Raw genomic sequence first — 25126 nt, 5'->3', positions numbered from 1 at the left:
AAGAACGTGATAAGAACCACAGCCAGCCTAAAAAGTAACATGATTGTTGATATAAATTTAAATTCAAAAAAGTAACTTTTATAGACTTTTCTAAAAGTGTTCAATATTTTCTTTGTCTGTCGCATAAGATTTACAAAATTAGTTGTTTAAAAAGCCTGGATAGTGGATAGTGAATTTTGTTACAGTGCACCGTTAGTATTTCCAATGTTTTGTTTAACTTTCTTCTAAATAGATTGAATTCAGTAAAATTTAATTCCGAAAAATCAGGAAACTTAAAATGAGAATTCATGCACTATTTTTGAGAAGATAAAAATATTTCAAGGTTTATATGCCTTTGATATTGCTAAAATTATAAATTTTAAGAGAGTCAAGCCCGGCTAGCTCAGTCGGTAGAGCATGAGACTCTTAATCTCAGGGTCGTGGGTTCGAGCCCCACGTTGGGCGAGTTTTCATAGACAACATCGCAAAAAATATAGAAATGTACCGCGGGATATACAGCAAAGATCAAACACACTAGCTGCGCGAGTTCAACGCACGGTTGTTGCTCGTCGTTTTAACTTTGAATAAAGAAAAATGAAAGTTTTACAGTAAGTTCAGGAAATAGATCATTTCTATTTACAATCATTTCGTTGATGAAATAATTTTACCGCCATTAAATTTTACACGGAACAATTACTTGAAATTGCGTCATATCAATTTTCGCTATACGAAGAAATGTTATGTGTGAATTTTGAATGCTAAAGCTTTCTTTTTCTCCTTCTTCTTTCAGTCTTATGTCTGCATCTTTTTGCCAGCCAACTGTGAACTCGGAAACAGTCTGAACAGTAAACAATGTTGCGAACACAGTTCGATGAAAGGAATGCTGGACAAAAGTAGACATTGTGGCTCAATGGTCTAGTGGTATGATTCTCGCTTTGGGTGCGAGAGGCCCCGGGTTCGAATCCCGGTTGAGCCCGTGAAAGTTTAGTTCCCGTCAGGACCAAGCCAAACGGTAGATAGGACATTACCGTGTCGAATCATCCCGCAATAGTAGCCCCGCGTGACCGAAGGTGGAGAATGAAAGTCTGTCAATCACTGCATAGAGTAGCATGAAGTTTGTGTCAAGGTGAAGAGAGGGAGTTTCATGGAGCAATGGTGTGTAACGACGATGAAGATTTTAAAGAGACAAGCGACAGAAGAGGTAGGGCTACTTCATATTTGAACTAATAAGGTTGGTAGAGGGGAAAAACGTTGGATATTTTTTGGTTTTAAGTTTTGTAATTTGTGGAAGTAAAAGAATTGTGTTGTAGGATGAAAAAAAAATTTTGGTCGAAATTTCCAGGGGGTAGTAGAATTTGGATTAATTTCCAGGGGTTGCTTACGGAGAATAGAGAAATTTCCATGGGGTGTTTGCAGAAATTTCCAGGGGTTGGTTAGGAACTACTAAAACATTTCCAGGCTTAAAAATCATAAAGTTTTGAAGACTTCAAAAATTTTGGATCTTCTTATAAAAAAATTGTGTAAGCACTTGCATTATAAATGCTCCTGCTCCATTTGGCCATTAATTGAAAGTGGCGCATTTTCCAAGAACAGCATCTATTTAATCAGAAAGTTCTTTAGGCGTACCAACTTTCGCAAGCAGAAACTTTGGCGATTTTCGCGAATTTTGGCTCTTTTCGCGAAAGTAAATGTCTTTAAAAATTCTAGGAAGGGCCATTCGCGAAAGTTTATTCTCGCGAAAAATTCTTGACAAAAAAGAAAATCTGTAAAACTTCAAACTTTGAATAAAATGTAACTTTTATGGCGCTTTTTAGCCTGCTAAAAGACTAATAAGTCTAAAGACAAATGTTTCAAGCCAGTACCAGAAGTATTCGTCCCTCTAAGTAATTTTTTCATGCGAAAATACTCAATTTTACGTCTTGATTCGCGAAAGTTAATGCTCGCGAAAAATATTTTTTCCGTTAAATTCGCGAAAGTAAATGTCGTGAATTTGGCGATTTTTCGTCCTCGCGAAATTTTCTGCTCGCGAAAGTTTGTGCGCCTAAAGTATTTGAATTTGTTTGGCTTTTAAATGTCACTCTTCATTTCAAATTTATTGTTTATACTGAACACGTTTTTTCTTACGGTTGTCATATGGAGTCAATTTCTTAGTAAGAGCATTTTAGGCTGAAATTGTGCACGTGATTCAAGAACGTGATAAGAACCACAGCCAGCCTAAAAAGTAACATGATTGTTGATATAAATTTAAATTCAAAAAAGTAACTTTTATAGACTTTTCTAAAAGTGTTCAATATTTTCTTTGTCTGTCGCATAAGATTTACAAAATTAGTTGTTTAAAAAGCCTGGATAGTGGATAGTGAATTTTGTTACAGTGCACCGTTAGTATTTCCAATGTTTTGTTTAACTTTCTTCTAAATAGATTGAATTCAGTAAAATTTAATTCCGAAAAATCAGGAAACTTAAAATGAGAATTCATGCACTATTTTTGAGAAGATAAAAATATTTCAAGGTTTATATGCCTTTGATATTGCTAAAATTATAAATTTTAAGAGAGTCAAGCCCGGCTAGCTCAGTCGGTAGAGCATGAGACTCTTAATCTCAGGGTCGTGGGTTCGAGCCCCACGTTGGGCGAGTTTTCATAGACAACATCGCAAAAAATATAGAAATGTACCGCGGGATATACAGCAAAGATCAAACACACTAGCTGCGCGAGTTCAACGCACGGTTGTTGCTCGTCGTTTTAACTTTGAATAAAGAAAAATGAAAGTTTTACAGTAAGTTCAGGAAATAGATCATTTCTATTTACAATCATTTCGTTGATGAAATAATTTTACCGCCATTAAATTTTACACGGAACAATTACTTGAAATTGCGTCATATCAATTTTCGCTATACGAAGAAATGTTATGTGTGAATTTTGAATGCTAAAGCTTTCTTTTTCTCCTTCTTCTTTCAGTCTTATGTCTGCATCTTTTTGCCAGCCAACTGTGAACTCGGAAACAGTCTGAACAGTAAACAATGTTGCGAACACAGTTCGATGAAAGGAATGCTGGAAAAAAGTAGACATTGTGGCTCAATGGTCTAGTGGTATGATTCTCGCTTTGGGTGCGAGAGGCCCCGGGTTCGAATCCCGGTTGAGCCCGTGAAAGTTTAGTTCCCGTCAGGACCAAGCCAAACGGTAGATAGGACATTACCGTGTCGAATCATCCCGCAATAGTAGCCCCGCGTGACCGAAGGTGGAGAATGAAAGTCTGTCAATCACTGCATAGAGTAGCATGAAGTTTGTGTCAAGGTGAAGAGAGGGAGTTTCATGGAGCAATGGTGTGTAACGACGATGAAGATTTTAAAGAGACAAGCGACAGAAGAGGTAGGGCTACTTCATATTTGAACTAATAAGGTTGGTAGTAGAGGGGAAAAACGTTGGATATTTTTTGGTTTTAAGTTTTGTAATTTGTGGAAGTAAAAGAATTGTGTTGTAGGATGAAAAAAAAATTTTGGTCGAAATTTCCAGGGGGTAGTAGAATTTGGATTAATTTCCAGGGGTTGCTTACGGAGAATAGAGAAATTTCCATGGGGTGTTTGCAGAAATTTCCAGGGGTTGGTTAGGAACTACTAAAACATTTCCAGGCTTAAAAATCATAAAGTTTTGAAGACTTCAAAAATTTTGGATCTTCTTATAAAAAAATTGTGTAAGCACTTGCATTATAAATGCTCCTGCTCCATTTGGCCATTAATTGAAAGTGGCGCATTTTCCAAGAACAGCATCTATTTAATCAGAAAGTTCTTTAGGCGTACCAACTTTCGCAAGCAGAAACTTTGGCGATTTTCGCGAATTTTGGCTCTTTTCGCGAAAGTAAATGTCTTTAAAAATTCTAGGAAGGGCCATTCGCGAAAGTTTATTCTCGCGAAAAATTCTTGACAAAAAAGAAAATCTGTAAAACTTCAAACTTTGAATAAAATGTAACTTTTATGGCGCTTTTTAGCCTGCTAAAAGACTAATAAGTCTAAAGACAAATGTTTCAAGCCAGTACCAGAAGTATTCGTCCCTCTAAGTAATTTTTTCATGCGAAAATACTCAATTTTACGTCTTGATTCGCGAAAGTTAATGCTCGCGAAAAATATTTTTTCCGTTAAATTCGCGAAAGTAAATGTCGTGAATTTGGCGATTTTTCGTCCTCGCGAAATTTTCTGCTCGCGAAAGTTTGTGCGCCTAAAGTATTTGAATTTGTTTGGCTTTTAAATGTCACTCTTCATTTCAAATTTATTGTTTATACTGAACACGTTTTTTCTTACGGTTGTCATATGGAGTCAATTTCTTAGTAAGAGCATTTTAGGCTGAAATTGTGCACGTGATTCAAGAACGTGATAAGAACCACAGCCAGCCTAAAAAGTAACATGATTGTTGATATAAATTTAAATTCAAAAAAGTAACTTTTATAGACTTTTCTAAAAGTGTTCAATATTTTCTTTGTCTGTCGCATAAGATTTACAAAATTAGTTGTTTAAAAAGCCTGGATAGTGGATAGTGAATTTTGTTACAGTGCACCGTTAGTATTTCCAATGTTTTGTTTAACTTTCTTCTAAATAGATTGAATTCAGTAAAATTTAATTCCGAAAAATCAGGAAACTTAAAATGAGAATTCATGCACTATTTTTGAGAAGATAAAAATATTTCAAGGTTTATATGCCTTTGATATTGCTAAAATTATAAATTTTAAGAGAGTCAAGCCCGGCTAGCTCAGTCGGTAGAGCATGAGACTCTTAATCTCAGGGTCGTGGGTTCGAGCCCCACGTTGGGCGAGTTTTCATAGACAACATCGCAAAAAATATAGAAATGTACCGCGGGATATACAGCAAAGATCAAACACACTAGCTGCGCGAGTTCAACGCACGGTTGTTGCTCGTCGTTTTAACTTTGAATAAAGAAAAATGAAAGTTTTACAGTAAGTTCAGGAAATAGATCATTTCTATTTACAATCATTTCGTTGATGAAATAATTTTACCGCCATTAAATTTTACACGGAACAATTACTTGAAATTGCGTCATATCAATTTTCGCTATACGAAGAAATGTTATGTGTGAATTTTGAATGCTAAAGCTTTCTTTTTCTCCTTCTTCTTTCAGTCTTATGTCTGCATCTTTTTGCCAGCCAACTGTGAACTCGGAAACAGTCTGAACAGTAAACAATGTTGCGAACACAGTTCGATGAAAGGAATGCTGGAAAAAAGTAGACATTGTGGCTCAATGGTCTAGTGGTATGATTCTCGCTTTGGGTGCGAGAGGCCCCGGGTTCGAATCCCGGTTGAGCCCGTGAAAGTTTAGTTCCCGTCAGGACCAAGCCAAACGGTAGATAGGACATTACCGTGTCGAATCATCCCGCAATAGTAGCCCCGCGTGACCGAAGGTGGAGAATGAAAGTCTGTCAATCACTGCATAGAGTAGCATGAAGTTTGTGTCAAGGTGAAGAGAGGGAGTTTCATGGAGCAATGGTGTGTAACGACGATGAAGATTTTAAAGAGACAAGCGACAGAAGAGGTAGGGCTACTTCATATTTGAACTAATAAGGTTGGTAGTAGAGGGGAAAAACGTTGGATATTTTTTGGTTTTAAGTTTTGTAATTTGTGGAAGTAAAAGAATTGTGTTGTAGGATGAAAAAAAAATTTTGGTCGAAATTTCCAGGGGGTAGTAGAATTTGGATTAATTTCCAGGGGTTGCTTACGGAGAATAGAGAAATTTCCATGGGGTGTTTGCAGAAATTTCCAGGGGTTGGTTAGGAACTACTAAAACATTTCCAGGCTTAAAAATCATAAAGTTTTGAAGACTTCAAAAATTTTGGATCTTCTTATAAAAAAATTGTGTAAGCACTTGCATTATAAATGCTCCTGCTCCATTTGGCCATTAATTGAAAGTGGCGCATTTTCCAAGAACAGCATCTATTTAATCAGAAAGTTCTTTAGGCGTACCAACTTTCGCAAGCAGAAACTTTGGCGATTTTCGCGAATTTTGGCTCTTTTCGCGAAAGTAAATGTCTTTAAAAATTCTAGGAAGGGCCATTCGCGAAAGTTTATTCTCGCGAAAAATTCTTGACAAAAAAGAAAATCTGTAAAACTTCAAACTTTGAATAAAATGTAACTTTTATGGCGCTTTTTAGCCTGCTAAAAGACTAATAAGTCTAAAGACAAATGTTTCAAGCCAGTACCAGAAGTATTCGTCCCTCTAAGTAATTTTTTCATGCGAAAATACTCAATTTTACGTCTTGATTCGCGAAAGTTAATGCTCGCGAAAAATATTTTTTCCGTTAAATTCGCGAAAGTAAATGTCGTGAATTTGGCGATTTTTCGTCCTCGCGAAATTTTCTGCTCGCGAAAGTTTGTGCGCCTAAAGTATTTGAATTTGTTTGGCTTTTAAATGTCACTCTTCATTTCAAATTTATTGTTTATACTGAACACGTTTTTTCTTACGGTTGTCATATGGAGTCAATTTCTTAGTAAGAGCATTTTAGGCTGAAATTGTGCACGTGATTCAAGAACGTGATAAGAACCACAGCCAGCCTAAAAAGTAACATGATTGTTGATATAAATTTAAATTCAAAAAAGTAACTTTTATAGACTTTTCTAAAAGTGTTCAATATTTTCTTTGTCTGTCGCATAAGATTTACAAAATTAGTTGTTTAAAAAGCCTGGATAGTGGATAGTGAATTTTGTTACAGTGCACCGTTAGTATTTCCAATGTTTTGTTTAACTTTCTTCTAAATAGATTGAATTCAGTAAAATTTAATTCCGAAAAATCAGGAAACTTAAAATGAGAATTCATGCACTATTTTTGAGAAGATAAAAATATTTCAAGGTTTATATGCCTTTGATATTGCTAAAATTATAAATTTTAAGAGAGTCAAGCCCGGCTAGCTCAGTCGGTAGAGCATGAGACTCTTAATCTCAGGGTCGTGGGTTCGAGCCCCACGTTGGGCGAGTTTTCATAGACAACATCGCAAAAAATATAGAAATGTACCGCGGGATATACAGCAAAGATCAAACACACTAGCTGCGCGAGTTCAACGCACGGTTGTTGCTCGTCGTTTTAACTTTGAATAAAGAAAAATGAAAGTTTTACAGTAAGTTCAGGAAATAGATCATTTCTATTTACAATCATTTCGTTGATGAAATAATTTTACCGCCATTAAATTTTACACGGAACAATTACTTGAAATTGCGTCATATCAATTTTCGCTATACGAAGAAATGTTATGTGTGAATTTTGAATGCTAAAGCTTTCTTTTTCTCCTTCTTCTTTCAGTCTTATGTCTGCATCTTTTTGCCAGCCAACTGTGAACTCGGAAACAGTCTGAACAGTAAACAATGTTGCGAACACAGTTCGATGAAAGGAATGCTGGAAAAAAGTAGACATTGTGGCTCAATGGTCTAGTGGTATGATTCTCGCTTTGGGTGCGAGAGGCCCCGGGTTCGAATCCCGGTTGAGCCCGTGAAAGTTTAGTTCCCGTCAGGACCAAGCCAAACGGTAGATAGGACATTACCGTGTCGAATCATCCCGCAATAGTAGCCCCGCGTGACCGAAGGTGGAGAATGAAAGTCTGTCAATCACTGCATAGAGTAGCATGAAGTTTGTGTCAAGGTGAAGAGAGGGAGTTTCATGGAGCAATGGTGTGTAACGACGATGAAGATTTTAAAGAGACAAGCGACAGAAGAGGTAGGGCTACTTCATATTTGAACTAATAAGGTTGGTAGTAGAGGGGAAAAACGTTGGATATTTTTTGGTTTTAAGTTTTGTAATTTGTGGAAGTAAAAGAATTGTGTTGTAGGATGAAAAAAAAATTTTGGTCGAAATTTCCAGGGGGTAGTAGAATTTGGATTAATTTCCAGGGGTTGCTTACGGAGAATAGAGAAATTTCCATGGGGTGTTTGCAGAAATTTCCAGGGGTTGGTTAGGAACTACTAAAACATTTCCAGGCTTAAAAATCATAAAGTTTTGAAGACTTCAAAAATTTTGGATCTTCTTATAAAAAAATTGTGTAAGCACTTGCATTATAAATGCTCCTGCTCCATTTGGCCATTAATTGAAAGTGGCGCATTTTCCAAGAACAGCATCTATTTAATCAGAAAGTTCTTTAGGCGTACCAACTTTCGCAAGCAGAAACTTTGGCGATTTTCGCGAATTTTGGCTCTTTTCGCGAAAGTAAATGTCTTTAAAAATTCTAGGAAGGGCCATTCGCGAAAGTTTATTCTCGCGAAAAATTCTTGACAAAAAAGAAAATCTGTAAAACTTCAAACTTTGAATAAAATGTAACTTTTATGGCGCTTTTTAGCCTGCTAAAAGACTAATAAGTCTAAAGACAAATGTTTCAAGCCAGTACCAGAAGTATTCGTCCCTCTAAGTAATTTTTTCATGCGAAAATACTCAATTTTACGTCTTGATTCGCGAAAGTTAATGCTCGCGAAAAATATTTTTTCCGTTAAATTCGCGAAAGTAAATGTCGTGAATTTGGCGATTTTTCGTCCTCGCGAAATTTTCTGCTCGCGAAAGTTTGTGCGCCTAAAGTATTTGAATTTGTTTGGCTTTTAAATGTCACTCTTCATTTCAAATTTATTGTTTATACTGAACACGTTTTTTCTTACGGTTGTTATATGGAGTCAATTTCTTAGTAAGAGCATTTTAGGCTGAAATTGTGCACGTGATTCAAGAACGTGATAAGAACCACAGCCAGCCTAAAAAGTAACATGATTGTTGATATAAATTTAAATTCAAAAAAGTAACTTTTATAGACTTTTCTAAAAGTGTTCAATATTTTCTTTGTCTGTCGCATAAGATTTACAAAATTAGTTGTTTAAAAAGCCTGGATAGTGGATAGTGAATTTTGTTACAGTGCACCGTTAGTATTTCCAATGTTTTGTTTAACTTTCTTCTAAATAGATTGAATTCAGTAAAATTTAATTCCGAAAAATCAGGAAACTTAAAATGAGAATTCATGCACTATTTTTGAGAAGATAAAAATATTTCAAGGTTTATATGCCTTTGATATTGCTAAAATTATAAATTTTAAGAGAGTCAAGCCCGGCTAGCTCAGTCGGTAGAGCATGAGACTCTTAATCTCAGGGTCGTGGGTTCGAGCCCCACGTTGGGCGAGTTTTCATAGACAACATCGCAAAAAATATAGAAATGTACCGCGGGATATACAGCAAAGATCAAACACACTAGCTGCGCGAGTTCAACGCACGGTTGTTGCTCGTCGTTTTAACTTTGAATAAAGAAAAATGAAAGTTTTACAGTAAGTTCAGGAAATAGATCATTTCTATTTACAATCATTTCGTTGATGAAATAATTTTACCGCCATTAAATTTTACACGGAACAATTACTTGAAATTGCGTCATATCAATTTTCGCTATACGAAGAAATGTTATGTGTGAATTTTGAATGCTAAAGCTTTCTTTTTCTCCTTCTTCTTTCAGTCTTATGTCTGCATCTTTTTGCCAGCCAACTGTGAACTCGGAAACAGTCTGAACAGTAAACAATGTTGCGAACACAGTTCGATCAAAACAATGCTGGACAAAAGTAGACATTGTGGCTCAATGGTCTAGTGGTATGATTCTCGCTTTGGGTGCGAGAGGCCCCGGGTTCGAATCCCGGTTGAGCCCGTGAAAGTTTAGTTCCCGTCAGGACCAAGCCAAACGGTAGATAGGACATTACCGTGTCGAATCATCCCGCAATAGTAGCCCCGCGTGACCGAAGGTGGAGAATGAAAGTCTGTCAATCACTGCATAGAGTAGCATGAAGTTTGTGTCAAGGTGAAGAGAGGGAGTTTCATGGAGCAATGGTGTGTAACGACGATGAAGATTTTAAAGAGACAAGCGACAGAAGAGGTAGGGCTACTTCATATTTGAACTAATAAGGTTGGTAGTAGAGGGGAAAAACGTTGGATATTTTTTGGTTTTAAGTTTTGTAATTTGTGGAAGTAAAAGAATTGTGTTGTAGGATGAAAAAAAAATTTTGGTCGAAATTTCCAGGGGGTAGTAGAATTTGGATTAATTTCCAGGGGTTGCTTACGGAGAATAGAGAAATTTCCATGGGGTGTTTGCAGAAATTTCCAGGGGGTGGTTAGGAACTACTAAAACATTTCCAGGCTTAAAAATCATAAAGTTTTGAAGACTTCAAAAATTTTGGATCTTCTTATAAAAAAATTGTGTAAGCACTTGCATTATAAATGCTCCTGCTCCATTTGGCCATTAATTGAAAGTGGCGCATTTTCCAAGAACAGCATCTATTTAATCAGAAAGTTCTTTAGGCGTACCAACTTTCGCAAGCAGAAACTTTGGCGATTTTCGCGAATTTTGGCTCTTTTCGCGAAAGTAAATGTCTTTAAAAATTCTAGGAAGGGCCATTCGCGAAAGTTTATTCTCGCGAAAAATTCTTGACAAAAAAGAAAATCTGTAAAACTTCAAACTTTGAATAAAATGTAACTTTTATGCGCTTTTTAGCCTGCTAAAAGACTAATAAGTCTAAAGACAAATGTTTCAAGCCAGTACCAGAAGTATTCGTCCCTCTAAGTAATTTTTTCATGCGAAAATACTCAATTTTACGTCTTGATTCGCGAAAGTTAATGCTCGCGAAAAATATTTTTTCCGTTAAATTCGCGAAAGTAAATGTCGTGAATTTGGCGATTTTTCGTCCTCGCGAAATTTTCTGCTCGCGAAAGTTTGTGCGCCTAAAGTATTTGAATTTGTTTGGCTTTTAAATGTCACTCTTCATTTCAAATTTATTGTTTATACTGAACACGTTTTTTCTTACGGTTGTTATATGGAGTCAATTTCTTAGTAAGAGCATTTTAGGCTGAAATTTGCACGTGATTCAAGAACGTGATAAGAACCACAGCCAGCCTAAAAAGTAACATGATTGTTGATATAAATTTAAATTCAAAAAAGTAACTTTTATAGACTTTTCTAAAAGTGTTCAATATTTTCTTTGTCTGTCGCATAAGATTTACAAAATTAGTTGTTTAAAAAGCCTGGATAGTGGATAGTGAATTTTGTTACAGTGCACCGTTAGTATTTCCAATGTTTTGTTTAACTTTCTTCTAAATAGATTGAATTCAGTAAAATTTAATTCCGAAAAATCAGGAAACTTAAAATGAGAATTCATGCACTATTTTTGAGAAGATAAAAATATTTCAAGGTTTATATGCCTTTGATATTGCTAAAATTATAAATTTTAAGAGAGTCAAGCCCGGCTAGCTCAGTCGGTAGAGCATGAGACTCTTAATCTCAGGGTCGTGGGTTCGAGCCCCACGTTGGGCGAGTTTTCATAGACAACATCGCAAAAAATATAGAAATGTACCGCGGGATATACAGCAAAGATCAAACACACTAGCTGCGCGAGTTCAACGCACGGTTGTTGCTCGTCGTTTTAACTTTGAATAAAGAAAAATGAAAGTTTTACAGTAAGTTCAGGAAATAGATCATTTCTATTTACAATCATTTCGTTGATGAAATAATTTTACCGCCATTAAATTTTACACGGAACAATTACTTGAAATTGCGTCATATCAATTTTCGCTATACGAAGAAATGTTATGTGTGAATTTTGAATGCTAAAGCTTTCTTTTTCTCCTTCTTCTTTCAGTCTTATGTCTGCATCTTTTTGCCAGCCAACTGTGAACTCGGAAACAGTCTGAACAGTAAACAATGTTGCGAACACAGTTCGATGAAAGGAATGCTGGAAAAAAGTAGACATTGTGGCTCAATGGTCTAGTGGTATGATTCTCGCTTTGGGTGCGAGAGGCCCCGGGTTCGAATCCCGGTTGAGCCCGTGAAAGTTTAGTTCCCGTCAGGACCAAGCCAAACGGTAGATAGGACATTACCGTGTCGAATCATCCCGCAATAGTAGCCCCGCGTGACCGAAGGTGGAGAATGAAAGTCTGTCAATCACTGCATAGAGTAGCATGAAGTTTGTGTCAAGGTGAAGAGAGGGAGTTTCATGGAGCAATGGTGTGTAACGACGATGAAGATTTTAAAGAGACAAGCGACAGAAGAGGTAGGGCTACTTCAATTTGAACTAATAAGGTTGGTAGAGGGGGAAAAACGTTGGATATTTTTTGGTGTTAAGTTTTGTAATTTGTGGAAGTAAAAGAATTGTGTTGTAGGATGAAAAAAAAATTTTGGTCGAAATTTCCAGGGGGTAGTAGAATTTGGATTAATTTCCAGGGGTTGCTTACGGAGAATAGAGAAATTTCCATGGGGTGTTTGCAGAAATTTCCAGGGGTGGTAGGAACTACTAAAACATTTCCAGGCTTAAAAATCATAAAGTTTTGAAGACTTCAAAAATTTTGGATCTTCTTATAAAAAATTGTGTAAGCACTTGCATTATAAATGCTCCTGCTCCTTTGGCCATTAATTGAAAGTGGCGCATTTTCCAAGAACAGCATCTATTTAATCAGAAAGTTCTTTAGGCGTACCAACTTTCGCAAGCAGAAACTTTGGCGATTTTCGCGAATTTTGGCTCTTTTCGCGAAAGTAAATGTCTTTAAAAATTCTAGGAAGGGCCATTCGCGAAAGTTTATTCTCGCGAAAAATTCTTGACAAAAAAGAAAATCTGTAAAACTTCAAACTTTGAATAAAATGTAACTTTTATGGCGCTTTTTAGCCTGCTAAAAGACTAATAAGTCTAAAGACAAATGTTTCAAGCCAGTACCAGAAGTATTCGTCCCTCTAAGTAATTTTTTCATGCGAAAATACTCAATTTTACGTCTTGATTCGCGAAAGTTAATGCTCGCGAAAAATATTTTTTCCGTTAAATTCGCGAAAGTAAATGTCGTGAATTTGGCGATTTTTCGTCCTCGCGAAATTTTCTGCTCGCGAAAGTTTGTGCGCCTAAAGTATTTGAATTTGTTTGGCTTTTTAAATGTCACTCTTCATTTCAAATTTATTGTTTATACTGAACACGTTTTTTCTTACGGTTGTCATATGGAGTCAATTTCTTAGTAAGAGCATTTTAGGCTGAAATTTTGCACGTGATTCAAGAACGTGATAAGAACCACAGCCAGCCTAAAAAGTAACATGATTGTTGATATAAATTTAAATTCAAAAAAGTAACTTTTATAGACTTTTCTAAAAGTGTTCAATATTTTCTTTGTCTGTCGCATAAGATTTACAAAATTAGTTGTTTAAAAAGCCTGGATAGTGGATAGTGAATTTTGTTACAGTGCACCGTTAGTATTTCCAATGTTTTGTTTAACTTTCTTCTAAATAGATTGAATTCAGTAAAATTTAATTCCGAAAAATCAGGAAACTTAAAATGAGAATTCATGCACTATTTTGAGAAGATAAAAATATTTCAAGGTTTATATGCCTTTGATATTGCTAAAATTATAAATTTTAAGAGAGTCAAGCCCGGCTAGCTCAGTCGGTAGAGCATGAGACTCTTAATCTCAGGGTCGTGGGTTCGAGCCCCACGTTGGGCGAGTTTTCATAGACAACATCGCAAAAAAATATAGAAATGTACCGCGGGATATACAGCAAAGATCAAACACACTAGCTGCGCGAGTTCAACGCACGGTTGTTGCTCGTCGTTTTAACTTTGAATAAAGAAAAATGAAAGTTTTACAGTAAGTTCAGGAAATAGATCATTTCTATTTACAATCATTTCGTTGATGAAATAATTTACCGCCATTAAATTTTACACGGAACAATTACTTGAAATTGCGTCATATCAATTTTCGCTATACGAAGAAATTATGTGTGAATTTTGAATGCTAAAGCTTTCTTTTTCTCCTTCTTCTTTCAGTCTTATGTCTGCATCTTTTTGCCAGCCAACTGTGAACTCGGAAACAGTCTGAACAGTAAACAATGTTGCGAACACAGTTCGATGAAAACAATGCTGGACAAAAGTAGACATTGTGGCTCAATGGTCTAGTGGTATGATTCTCGCTTTGGGTGCGAGAGGCCCCGGGTTCGAATCCCGGTTGAGCCCGTGAAAGTTTAGTTCCCGTCAGGACCAAGCCAAACGGTAGATAGGACATTACCGTGTCGAATCATCCCGCAATAGTAGCCCCGCGTGACCGAAGGTGGAGAATGAAAGTCTGTCAATCACTGCATAGAGTAGCATGAAGTTTGTGTCAAGGTGAAGAGAGGGAGTTTCATGGAGCAATGGTGTGTAACGACGATGAAGATTTTAAAGAGACAAGCGACAGAAGAGGTAGGGCTACTTCATATTTGAACTAATAAGGTTGGTAGTAGAGGGGAAAAACGTTGGATATTTTTTGGTGTTAAGTTTTGTAATTTGTGGAAGTAAAAGAATTGTGTTGTAGGATGAAAAAAAAATTTTGGTCGAAATTTCCAGGGGGTAGTAGAATTTGGATTAATTTCCAGGGTTGCTTACGGAGAATAGAGAAATTTCCATGGGGTGTTTGAGAAATTTCCAGGGGGTGGTTAGGAACTACTAAAACATTTCCAGGCTTAAAAATCATAAAGTTTTGAAGACTTCAAAAATTTTGGATCTTCTTATAAAAAATTGTGTAAGCACTTGCATTATAAATGCTCCTGCTCCATTTGGCCATTAATTGAAAGTGGCGCATTTCCAAGAACAGCATCTATTTAATCGAAAGTTCTTTAGGCGTACCAACTTTCGCAAGCAGAAACTTGGCGATTTTCGCGAATTTTGGCTCTTTTCGCGAAAGTAAATGTCTTTAAAAATTCTAGGAGGGCCATTCGCGAAAGTTTATTCTCGCGAAAAATTCTTGACAAAAAAAGAAAATCTGTAAAACTTCAAACTTTGAATAAAATGTAACTTTTATGGCGCTTTTTAGCCTGCTAAAAGACTAATAAGTCTAAAGACAAATGTTTCAAGCCAGTACCAGAAGTATTCGTCCCTCTAAGTAATTTTTCATGCGAAAATACTCAATTTTACGTCTTGATTCGCGAAATTAATGCTCGCGAAAAATATTTTTTCCGTTAAATTCGCGAAGTAAATGTCGTGAATTTGGCGATTTTTCGTCCTCGCGAAATTTTCTGCTCGCGAAAGTTTGTGCGCCTAAAGTATTTGAATTTGTTTGGCTTTTAAATCTCACTCTTCATTTCAAATTTATTGTTTATACTGAACACGTTTTTTCTTACGGTTGTCATATGGAGTCAATTTCTTAGTAAGAGCATTTTAGGCTGAAATTTTTGCACGTGATTCAAGAACGTGATAGAACCACAGCCAGCCTAAAAGTAACATGATTGTTGATATAAATTTAAATTCAAAAAAGTAACTTTTATAGACTTTTCTAAAAGTGTTCAATATTTTCTTTGTCTGTCGCATAAGATTTACAAAATTAGTTGTTTAAAAAGCCTGGATAGTGGATAGTGAATTTTGTTACAGTGCACCGTTAGTATTTCCAATGTTTTGTTTACTTTCTTCTAAATAGATTGAATTCAGTAAAATTTAATTCCGAAAAATCAGGAAACTTAAAATGAGAATTCATGCACTATTTTGAGAAGATAAAAATATTTCAAGGTTTATATGCCTTTGATATTGCTAAAATTATAAATTTTAAGAGAGTCAAGCCCGGCTAGCTCAGTCGGTAGAGCATGAGACTCTTATCTCAGGGTCGTGGGTTCGAGCCCACGTTGGGCGAGTTTTCATAGACAACATCGCAAAAAATATAGAAATGTACCGCGGGATATACAGCAAAGATCAAACACACTAGCTGCGCGAGTTCAACGCACGGTTGTTGCTCGTCGTTTTAACTTTGAATAAAGAAAAATGAAAGTTTTACAGTAAGTTCAGGAAATAGATCATTTCTATTTACAATCATTTCGTTGATGAAATAATTTTGCCGCCATTAAATTTTACACGGAACAATTACTTGAAATTGCGTCATATCAATTTTCGCTATACGAAGAAATGTTATGTGTGAGTTTTGAATGCTAAAGCTTTCTTTTTCTCCTTCTTCTTTCAGTCTTATGTCTGCATCTTTTTGCCAGCCAACTGTGAACTCGGGATTATTGTGTTTAAACGGAACTTTAACTAGAAATTCAGTGAAAACTTTAATAACTTCGATCAATTTGTTTTGGATTTCACATAAAACACTACCAAAGTAGATAGTGGACAGATAACCAGCGTAGACGACCAGCGTCTATAAGTGTAATTTTGTTGTTAATTGCAATTTAATTCCTTGTGGTTAGGTTATTTTCTTTAAAATTTTTATTCTGCAATGACGTCGTGATTTTCTAGCGTGGTTACGTGATTTTGATTTTTTTTTGTGATTGCGTTATTAGAGGTCAAGACTTTTACAAATTACATCAATTCAGTCAAAACATGTGATTATTCAAAAAATTCACTTGGTTTTATCCCCATGTTACTTGTTTTAGAAGTTATAGGTGATAACTTTATTAGTGTCAATAAATCCGAACCAATCAGAAATAAATGTCATGTAACAAGCACATAAAAATTTCGAGTAAAAACGTGATTCGTCTTTAAACAAATTTTGCAACTTGTGCATTTTGATTCGAAAATTTTTTGAGCTGTGATGCGTGATTTCGACTTTTTTCAAGGGAATGTGTGATTTTCTTAGTTTTTTGCTGATTTCTTTGATCGTGATCGAAGACGATAAATTGCGATATACCGCTGGGGCGGGGAGCCTCCTAAGAATTACATTCGTGAATATTTAGTAATATATCATTTAAATTTTTTAATGAAGTGAATACAGTCGCTCTCATGTTGTCTTCTGACCAGCCACCAGAACCGTTGGAAAACCAACGGATCCGGCGAGACTCGAACTCACAACCATGCCATTCGACTCGAGGGCATTTGCTCTGATTATATTTTTTACTTTTTTATAAAATGTTTTCATTGGTCTTGTGTACGTCGAAAATTATATTATATTAAGTAGGTTGTGAAGTAAGGATTCGAACCTTCAATTAGTTCTTTTCCGCCTTGATTTTTCCTAGTTCCCCTAAGTTTTTGCGGAATGCCACCGCTATTGATTGCTGTAGCCTCACTAGCGCGGTGGCAATCAAATGTAGGCGGTGTTGGCTGCTGAGGGCGGCTTTGAAACACGCCACCATTCCAAAATGCCCGAGATTGAGTTTTTTCTAAGCCCTCTTAACTCAATATAGTGTCAATTCGAATTTAGATGGCGAATTTTTTGGTTATTACTTTTTTTCAACAAAGCAGACAGGCAGAATGAAGTACAACAAACAAGTAAGTACCAAGTCCAAGTACAAGAAATTGGTAACCTGAATCTGATGAACGAACTAACGAATCTTTTAACTGCCCCCCTGGCCCTGAAGCTTAAATTGAGCACAGCTAAAAGTAACATTATGACATACCAGGCGTAGTTAATCGATATAATCGATAATCTTGAGTAATCGATAAATAATCGATAAGTAATCGATGGATTAGATATCGATTAACCGATAGAATCGATAGGTAATCGATACTCAAGATTTTTTCAAAGCTCGATTATTTATCGATCAATTTTGCCATCGATTGTTTATCCATTACAGATCGATTATACTTCAATTAAATTTAAGTATCGATTAAAAATCGATCGGCTATTGATCACAGCTTTTGATCAATTACATAATCGATCAAAAATTGATTAATCATCGATCAAATAGTTAATCGATCAACTATCAATTTGTGATCGATTATTTATCAGATTTTAGGGAGTGGTACTTTAATTGGATTAACTTTCGCCTTCGCGAGATTAAATTTCTCGATTTCTCAAATTTTTGCCATTTTCACGAAATTAAAAGCAACATTTTTCGCTTATCTCAATTGGGATGTTCTTTTGAATTGAATCCAATCCCCTGGTAGCATAGGGCCTAGAAAAGCTACTACACTCATTTTTTTTATAAGCATACGGTAAATTTCGGCTGAAGCATTCTCAAACCCTCTGAAAGGCTGAACAAAAAAAGTTAAAAAAAAACAAAGTTACCGTTTTATTTAGAGAAGGGGTGTTATTGAATGGTTTGCCTTTGGAGGAGCATTATTAATTCGAAAGCGGTGTTTATTCAAATTAATACGATTGGTATGAGATTTGGCGAATTCCAGAAATTTTCTTACTTCATTAAATACCTTATGTTGGCCCTTTTTACTACGGACCTTATTAGCGTTATTATTGGGCTCGTTGGTGGAATAAGGGCCGGCATAAAAAGGGCCGGCGTAAAAAGGGCCGGTAACGTAGTCAATAGTCGGTCACGACATATAATCGATAACGATACGTGATCGAAGATAAGTAAATAATTGATAAGTAATCGATGATTGTTAACAATCGATACATGATTGATAAGTAATCGATAGGTTGTATGTAGTCGATATGTGATCGATAAGTAATCGATAGCTTGGAAATAATCGATCGCTGATCGATACTCAAGATTTTTTGAAGGTCTGATTACCTATCGATTCTATCGGTTAATCGATATCTAATCCATCGATTACTTATCGATTATTTATTGATTACTCAAGATTATCGATTATATCAATTAACTACGCCTGGGACATACCAGCACCAGGCGATGTCAATCGAACTTCTTAATCAAACGATAAGTGTTTGATTACCGAACCAAATCAAACAGTCCGGTAAAGTTTGATTAGTTCAGTTGATGTTCGATGTGTTCAGTCAGCTTGGTAAAATCTGTGTGTTTTCAGTAAACAAAAAGTACTTACACATAGTTGTGACGTCCAGAAAGTCAAAACAGTAGAGAAGATCGTAAATTCCTTGACAATTAAGTAGCATAAAAAAGGAATCAATCGTAACCGGCATAGCAAGTTTCGTTTTCCCAAAGGAGAATATTAAAAAACAGCACATTACATTAATGCGTGAGTGAATTTTTAAGCTAATTTAACAACTTTGAAATCAATAATTGTGTCTTAGACGATTCCAATTTCAGTCAGATAACTTGAGGTCCACTGCAAATTGCAAATGATTGAAAAAGTCAATTCTTCATGTGTGCTTCAACTTCACAAACTTCGCCAATCCTGGTGGTGATAAGATTTATATGAGAGTAATCGTCACGAAAAGCACGAAGAACATATAGAAAAATGGAGATTCCCAAGACAGTGTAGACGTAACTCTTCATACAAAAATTACGGGAAACGCATATTTGGACTTTGTACCCTATGCTGCACTCAAGCACTTGAGCCAAAAGCCCGCAAAGGCAGAACCAGTTTTTTTAAGTTTGCAAAAAAACGCCACATAGAAGATCTTTCAAATTCAGTATATATGTGAATAGAGCAGTAAAAAATACAACTTTTCTATTTTTGCTTTTTTTTGCTAAAGTTCTAGGAATGAAAATAAAGGGATAATGATAAATGAATACTATCCATTGATGATCTGCGGCATTATCATAAAGCTAGAATCGCTTAGCGTTCTCTTCGCTTGAGAAAATGATTGAAAGATTGAAGTTTTTCATCCCCACGGGAGCTCAGGCGCTCTGCAAGAGTTCTCGGCTCAATCCTCGGACCGCGCTAAAAATGTTAGACTGAGCTGTGATAGATCATTTCGATGGAAGTTGTTGTGTTGGAATAATTACAAGGCTCTTGACAGAATATTGTTTGTTTTATTGTCAATGATGACAGTGCCGTTATAAATTTTGTTAGATGTGACAAATTGATGTTTATAAGTTCACGTTATAGTTTTGATTCCCATTGTGCATTGAAGAATCGTATTCTGGTTTTCATGTTAGATGCTGTTTTAGAGCTTTAAAGCTACACTGCAAGATAGTAGACCTTTTCGCCTTTCCATCCGCCATACTGCGCCATATTGAATTGTATGCCACAATTATGGTGGCCGAATCGCTGTGGTGAAATTCCCTTAGAAAGTATGCAAAACATATGCAAAAAGAAAGTATTAATATAAAACTTACATGCATAATTGGCATTAAATTAAAGTATAATCTTGCAGAAAAAAGATTAAAACCCTTTCAGTCCCAGAGTTTTCACAGCTACTTTCCCAGAGGAAAATGTGTTTTTGAATGCATTTACTCATGCTTCAATATCTCTGGAATCACTAAACCTAGGCTTCTCAAGTTTTCACCCTTTTTCACTGTCTGAGGATCATTTTGATAGAAAAAAATTAGCAAAATGACGTCACGTGACCAGAGAAAGGCAAAAAAAAAATTCAAAACAGCAATTTTTTGCCATAATGAAAATTTTTTTTGATGAAAAAATGGTTTAAACCCATTCATTCTTCTGATAAATGTTTAGCACAACAGTATCTACTAGTACTAACTGAAAAAAAAATTATTTGATTAACCCTCATAGAAAAATCATAATGATTGATAGAAGTTGTAAAAAATCCCTTTTTCGACCTTACAGATTTTGCTTGCAAATATTTTTATAAATACTTTTGTAAACAAAACTTTTTACGCGAACAAGCTTTTTTTATGCAGTCTTTTGCAAACGACGTGCTATGTTATCTTCTTTGAAAGCTATTTAAAGACATCTCTTTCTTTCCCGCCAAAACATCACAATTTGAAAAAGAATCAGGGACCGCTATGCAGTCCTCTGGGAAAAATGGGGAAAAATGACGGGTCCAAAGGGACTGCAGTGCGGTCCCCTGGGACTGAAAGGGTTAAATTTGCTTCTTTTGAAAACTAGGAATAATCAAATTCGCTCATCTCCTAGAACAAGCACTTCAAAAAACCATAACGTAAGACATGAACTCAAGCTGAAAAATCATCCGCGAAGGTACAAAAATAATCCTTATTCGGCTGACGGTAAATTATTCTCCTGGGAAATAGAACCGCCAAACGATCAAATCAAAACATTGATCTGACCCGCTGAATGTGTGACGTCATAATTACTGCTTTCAGTTTGCATGTTTTGAAAGTTTGATGTGTGTACTCCATCTTGGTGGAATTTTTTAATGACATGAAAACAGAATATGCAATGTCTTTAAGAACAAATTTCTAAAACGCTTTTGTTGTTCTGTAAATATTTCTTTATAAGATGCTATGTTGTCTTTTTAATCTTTGTGTAAACTTGCATATGTTTTGCATATTTTCCAACTAAATCCAACCACGGCTTTTTCGTTCCTCCATTTTTGCATACAATTCAAGATGGTGGATGGAAAGGCGAAAAACATTCTGATAAATAATGAGATTGCTCACGGGAATTTCTAACCCATGCAAGCAAACCCGCAACTGTCAATCAATTTTTAGACCTGTCAATTATTTTTTAACAGCATTTTCAGTCAGTTTTGCTTTTCTTCTCACTTGTGGTTCTGAAAAAAGTGTTTGTAAGATAATAAAAAAAGCCGAAGGTTGATTTTTATGCATTTTTTTAGTTGAAAGTTTTGGAATACTGGATTTTCAAGAGAAGGGAAAGGCATGGCTCTTGACTCTTGACTCTTATTCGCTAACCAACCTGATCCATTTTGAAATACTGTACTTGGGTCAAACTGCACTGAGGTCCTGAGGTCCTGAGGTGACACTACTTAGAAAACTTTTTTTTCTTAAAATTATTACGGGAATATATCAATAAGAGCTCATAAAACCAGAAAAAGTTTGTTCAATGCTGACAAAATAACACAAACTTCATCGAACTCTCAAAATTGACTTGCTCGATTTTGTCATTTCATCGCCTTATCCACTCAGCCACTCAGGTTGTACTAAAGGTAATAACAATTATTAGGAATACCATATCTTTATTTGCCATGACCTGTATAATTAGGTATTAGCTTCTTAAACAAATGATTTTAGATCATTTCCAACATGCGGGACAAGCTGGAGTTTTTACAAGCTCTCGTTTGGTTGGTCGTTAACCTGTAATAAAACAATTTTGTTACTTTTTCTAAAGAACGCGTCATCTCTATTACTTTAAATAACCAATTAGTGAAGTCTCTTGTAAAAACTCTAGCCCATCCCAACATGCAGGGGCCATCACTCATCGAGATTTTCAGGACTCTTTAGTTGGAGAGTGACTCTTCTTGACTCTTATTCCAATTCTGTAAGGGGACTGTATGCGGGTCAAAAAATTCCCGTGAGCAATCTCGTTATTTATCAAAAAGTGGAACACAGTCAAAAATTGTCTTACATTTTTGGAAAGTCAAAAAATTGCTCTTTTTGGTAAATTTAGAATAAAATCATAAATAATCATTTTTAGGCTTTGAAATTTTACAACCAGGGTTGATGTCTTAGCACGGTATTGTCATAAATTTTTCGGAAGATTTTATGGGTATTTTTGAGGTTACCACCATTTTTATAGGGTAACCTTTGAAACACCACATCTTTTAGTAAAAACTTTTTTAACCTCTAAACACTTGAGAGCATACTCTATACTGACATGGCAACACTTGGTCAAAAAAGGGGCGAAAAATATTGAAGATTTGGTGTGATTTATGAGGTTACTTTTCCGTGGATTGTAGTAACCTCAAAAACCCATCAAAATTTGAATTTTAAAGATTCTGACTTCTTCTACTTCTTTTAATCCATCTTTCTATGTGATTTAGTTTATGATTTGATGTTATACAGGCTTTGTCATTTGAAAATTCCAGGCGTGTGGTCAATCACACTCCTAAACCATTAATTTAAGGAGTTTCAGGCGTATAATAAGGTGTGCGATGCACTACTTTTTGCTGAAAACTCAAAATTTAAGGCGTGTGATTTATCACTCTCCTAAGAGGCTTTTAGGTGTGTGTGGAGGCGTGCACGTGCTATCGCACACCTCAAATGATGCAGCCTGGTTATAGTCATGCAAAACAAATAATATTGATCTTTGATTAATAGCCTTATTAGCTTTAGCTTAACACAGGATTACAGTGAAAATAGTGCTTTTCTACAAGAGTAACCTTAAATATACAACCTTTTTGTTTATCAGTCATAATTTTCATGATGCATAGCTTTTATTACCTTTATCAAACCAATTGCCAACAAAATATCCACTTTTTTGAAGCCAATTAGATGATAAAGGGGTTTATGAAAATTGTGAATTGGTAACCTCAATTTAGCCCCGAAAATACAGCTTATAAGAAATTAGTTTTTGCTTAGAATGAGGCATACTTGAGGCATATTTAAATTTCATATTTGTAAGTATTACTCAGGATTGAAGTAACCTCTTAAATTCGCATTTCTTCTAAAAAAACAAGAAATTTCTATACTTGAGTTCTTCAAAGTTTTGATATGGTAACCTCAAAATTCCACCAGATATGGTATCAGATATGACACTGAAAAAACTGATGGAAAACAGGGAATTTCCCCACAATCTGCATTAATTTATGCAAAATTAAACACCTTTTTGACCACAAATAGGCCCATAACTTTTGATCTAGAGAAGTTGGGACTTTGGTGTAATACACTTTTTTGCTCAGTTTGAAGAGCTCTATCATGTGATATAGGTCTTTTTTTAATTTGAAGACCCCCCCAAAAATCATGAATTTCCAGGCCTTGCAATTTTGCAAGGAAAAGCAAAAAATCGCCAATTACTCGTTACTTGCACGATAATATCGTGGGAACTTATTGATTTTGGAATCTACATATACTCATTCGTGATTTTCCACCAAAAAAAGTTAGTTCTAAGATGTGTGTCACGAAAATTGTTTTCTAGCACTTTTTTTTATCTCAGCAGCGGGACTATACGTTTTTGGAGCTACCCTGGTGGAGGTCCTATAAATTCTCCTCTGTCCGTTCGTTTGTTACCAGCTTTTCTCGAGATTGTCTCATTAGTTTTTAATGATTTTTTGCACAAAGATGTGTAACTTTAAATTCTCGAATGTGACGGAGCCCGATTTTCAAAAAAAAAAATTTTTGGGCAAATTTGGGCCAAAAAACGGCTAGAAAACAGGTTTTTTTGACTTTGTGAAAAATTGGATCATTAATTTTTTCTGATTTTTTGCATGAAAGTAGGGTACCATCATAGGTAAAAGATGGCTCAAGCAGATTTTTCCAAAAAAATTTTGTTAGCTCAAAAAAAGCATGTTTATCTATAAGAATCACTATTAATAAGCATACATCAATGTTCTTTATAGTCAAATTACTCAATTTTTTCATGAGATAGATGTTTTTTTTTGCTCATGAGGGCTTACTTTTGAAGAATATGTGTGTTTAGACATGAAATTTTGGTTACTTGGCATGTTTTTATAGAGAAACCGGCAACATTCGATATTTTTTTATAAACACATTTATTAATTACTAGTATTAGCTTTTCTCGAGATTGGCTCTTTCATTCTTGATGATTTTTTGCACAAAGATGCATAACTATAAACCCTCGAATGTGACGGAGCCCGATTTTCGAAAAAAAAATGTTTTTGGGCAAATTTGGGCCAAAAAACGGCTAAAAAACGACTTTGTGAAATATTGGATTATTGTTTTTTTTCAGATTTTTTTGCATAAAAGTAGGTAAAAGATGGCTCAAGCAGATTTTTGTGAAAAAAAATTTGTTGGTTCAAAAAACGCATGTTTATCTATAAGAATCAATATTAATAATCATACATCAATGTTCTTAGCCAAATCACTAAATTTTTTGATGAGATAGATGTTTTTTTTGCTCATGAAATCTTGAATATGAAAGAATCATTTTAAAATGTGTTCCATTGATTGTTCTTTAAGTATTTTTAAATAAAGGAATTCGGAACATTTTCTCCTGCATCCATGTAGCAATTTTGCTCCAAAATATAACGTTGGTCTGTACCTTCTATTTGACTTTCTGAATATCATTGACTGTTTGTATTCATTTTTAACAATGTTTATATTAATTTTTAATTAGTCTGTTTGATAACCAGGTAGGTCTATCACAAGTATCACTTGTTTTATAAGAAATGCACTTTTAAGAAACACGAGGCTCAGAATGCCTAAAACTACTATAAGAAACATCTAAGAAACATGCTGAGGCTGAGAATGAGAAAATAACATTTTTTAATTCGGTTTTTCTTAAGAACCTTCCAATCCAGCCTTCCATGAGGCTGATTATGTCAAAAAGTTTAGAAACATTAGAAACATGTAAGAAACATTTAAGGCTCAAAAGGCTGATTTCTTAAGAAACATTTAGGCTGCTTGGTAAAACTAGTTTCTTAAAAAAAAACGTGTACTGTTTGATCAGGTTCCATAATCGAACACCTATCGTTCGATGAAATTCGATGGTACGATTACGAAAATCGGTTCGATAGGGTTCGATTGACTGACATCGCCTGGAAGTTAGAGCAGTTGACGGCAACTTCA

General features: G+C 35.3%; 2 long non-coding RNA genes and 14 other non-coding genes across 16 annotated transcripts; all 16 read left to right on the top strand.

The window, feature by feature from the left end:
- The first annotated feature begins 371 nt into the window (after nt 1-371).
- Trnak-cuu (transfer RNA lysine (anticodon CUU)) lies at nt 372-444 on the top strand. Its single transcript has one exon. It is a non-coding gene; the product is annotated as a tRNA-Lys (tRNA).
- A 439-nt stretch (nt 445-883) lies between these two features.
- Trnap-ugg (transfer RNA proline (anticodon UGG)) lies at nt 884-955 on the top strand. The gene has a single exon. It is a non-coding gene; the product is annotated as a tRNA-Pro (tRNA).
- A 1582-nt stretch (nt 956-2537) lies between these two features.
- On the top strand, nt 2538-2610 carry Trnak-cuu (transfer RNA lysine (anticodon CUU)). Its single transcript has one exon. It is a non-coding gene; the product is annotated as a tRNA-Lys (tRNA).
- A 439-nt stretch (nt 2611-3049) lies between these two features.
- Trnap-ugg (transfer RNA proline (anticodon UGG)) lies at nt 3050-3121 on the top strand. Its single transcript has one exon. It is a non-coding gene; the product is annotated as a tRNA-Pro (tRNA).
- Nucleotides 3122-4706: 1585 nt separating this feature from the next.
- On the top strand, nt 4707-4779 carry Trnak-cuu (transfer RNA lysine (anticodon CUU)). The gene has a single exon. It is a non-coding gene; the product is annotated as a tRNA-Lys (tRNA).
- A 439-nt stretch (nt 4780-5218) lies between these two features.
- Nucleotides 5219-5290, top strand: Trnap-ugg (transfer RNA proline (anticodon UGG)). Its single transcript has one exon. It is a non-coding gene; the product is annotated as a tRNA-Pro (tRNA).
- Nucleotides 5291-6875: 1585 nt separating this feature from the next.
- On the top strand, nt 6876-6948 carry Trnak-cuu (transfer RNA lysine (anticodon CUU)). Its single transcript has one exon. It is a non-coding gene; the product is annotated as a tRNA-Lys (tRNA).
- Nucleotides 6949-7382: 434 nt separating this feature from the next.
- On the top strand, nt 7383-11692 carry LOC136804142 (uncharacterized). Its single transcript, XR_010846248.1, has 3 exons — nt 7383-7684; nt 9443-9853; nt 11610-11692. It is a non-coding gene; the product is annotated as an uncharacterized lncRNA (long non-coding RNA).
- Trnap-ugg (transfer RNA proline (anticodon UGG)) lies at nt 7388-7459 on the top strand. Its single transcript has one exon. It is a non-coding gene; the product is annotated as a tRNA-Pro (tRNA).
- Nucleotides 9045-9117, top strand: Trnak-cuu (transfer RNA lysine (anticodon CUU)). Its single transcript has one exon. It is a non-coding gene; the product is annotated as a tRNA-Lys (tRNA).
- On the top strand, nt 9557-9628 carry Trnap-ugg (transfer RNA proline (anticodon UGG)). The gene has a single exon. It is a non-coding gene; the product is annotated as a tRNA-Pro (tRNA).
- Nucleotides 11212-11284, top strand: Trnak-cuu (transfer RNA lysine (anticodon CUU)). Its single transcript has one exon. It is a non-coding gene; the product is annotated as a tRNA-Lys (tRNA).
- Nucleotides 11693-11718: 26 nt separating the features above from the next.
- On the top strand, nt 11719-15966 carry LOC136804141 (uncharacterized). Its single transcript, XR_010846247.1, has 3 exons — nt 11719-12020; nt 13770-14180; nt 15925-15966. It is a non-coding gene; the product is annotated as an uncharacterized lncRNA (long non-coding RNA).
- Nucleotides 11724-11795, top strand: Trnap-ugg (transfer RNA proline (anticodon UGG)). Its single transcript has one exon. It is a non-coding gene; the product is annotated as a tRNA-Pro (tRNA).
- Trnak-cuu (transfer RNA lysine (anticodon CUU)) lies at nt 13374-13446 on the top strand. Its single transcript has one exon. It is a non-coding gene; the product is annotated as a tRNA-Lys (tRNA).
- Nucleotides 13884-13955, top strand: Trnap-ugg (transfer RNA proline (anticodon UGG)). Its single transcript has one exon. It is a non-coding gene; the product is annotated as a tRNA-Pro (tRNA).
- Nucleotides 15967-25126: the final 9160 nt, after the last annotated feature.

Source organism: Clytia hemisphaerica, unplaced genomic scaffold (assembly GCF_902728285.1).
Source record: "Clytia hemisphaerica strain Z4C2 unplaced genomic scaffold, Clytia hemisphaerica genome assembly, whole genome shotgun sequence".
NCBI classification, from domain to species: domain Eukaryota; kingdom Metazoa; phylum Cnidaria; class Hydrozoa; order Leptothecata; family Clytiidae; genus Clytia; species Clytia hemisphaerica.
Note: the sequence above shows the minus strand (reverse complement) of the source record. Positions and strands in the feature narration are given on the sequence as shown.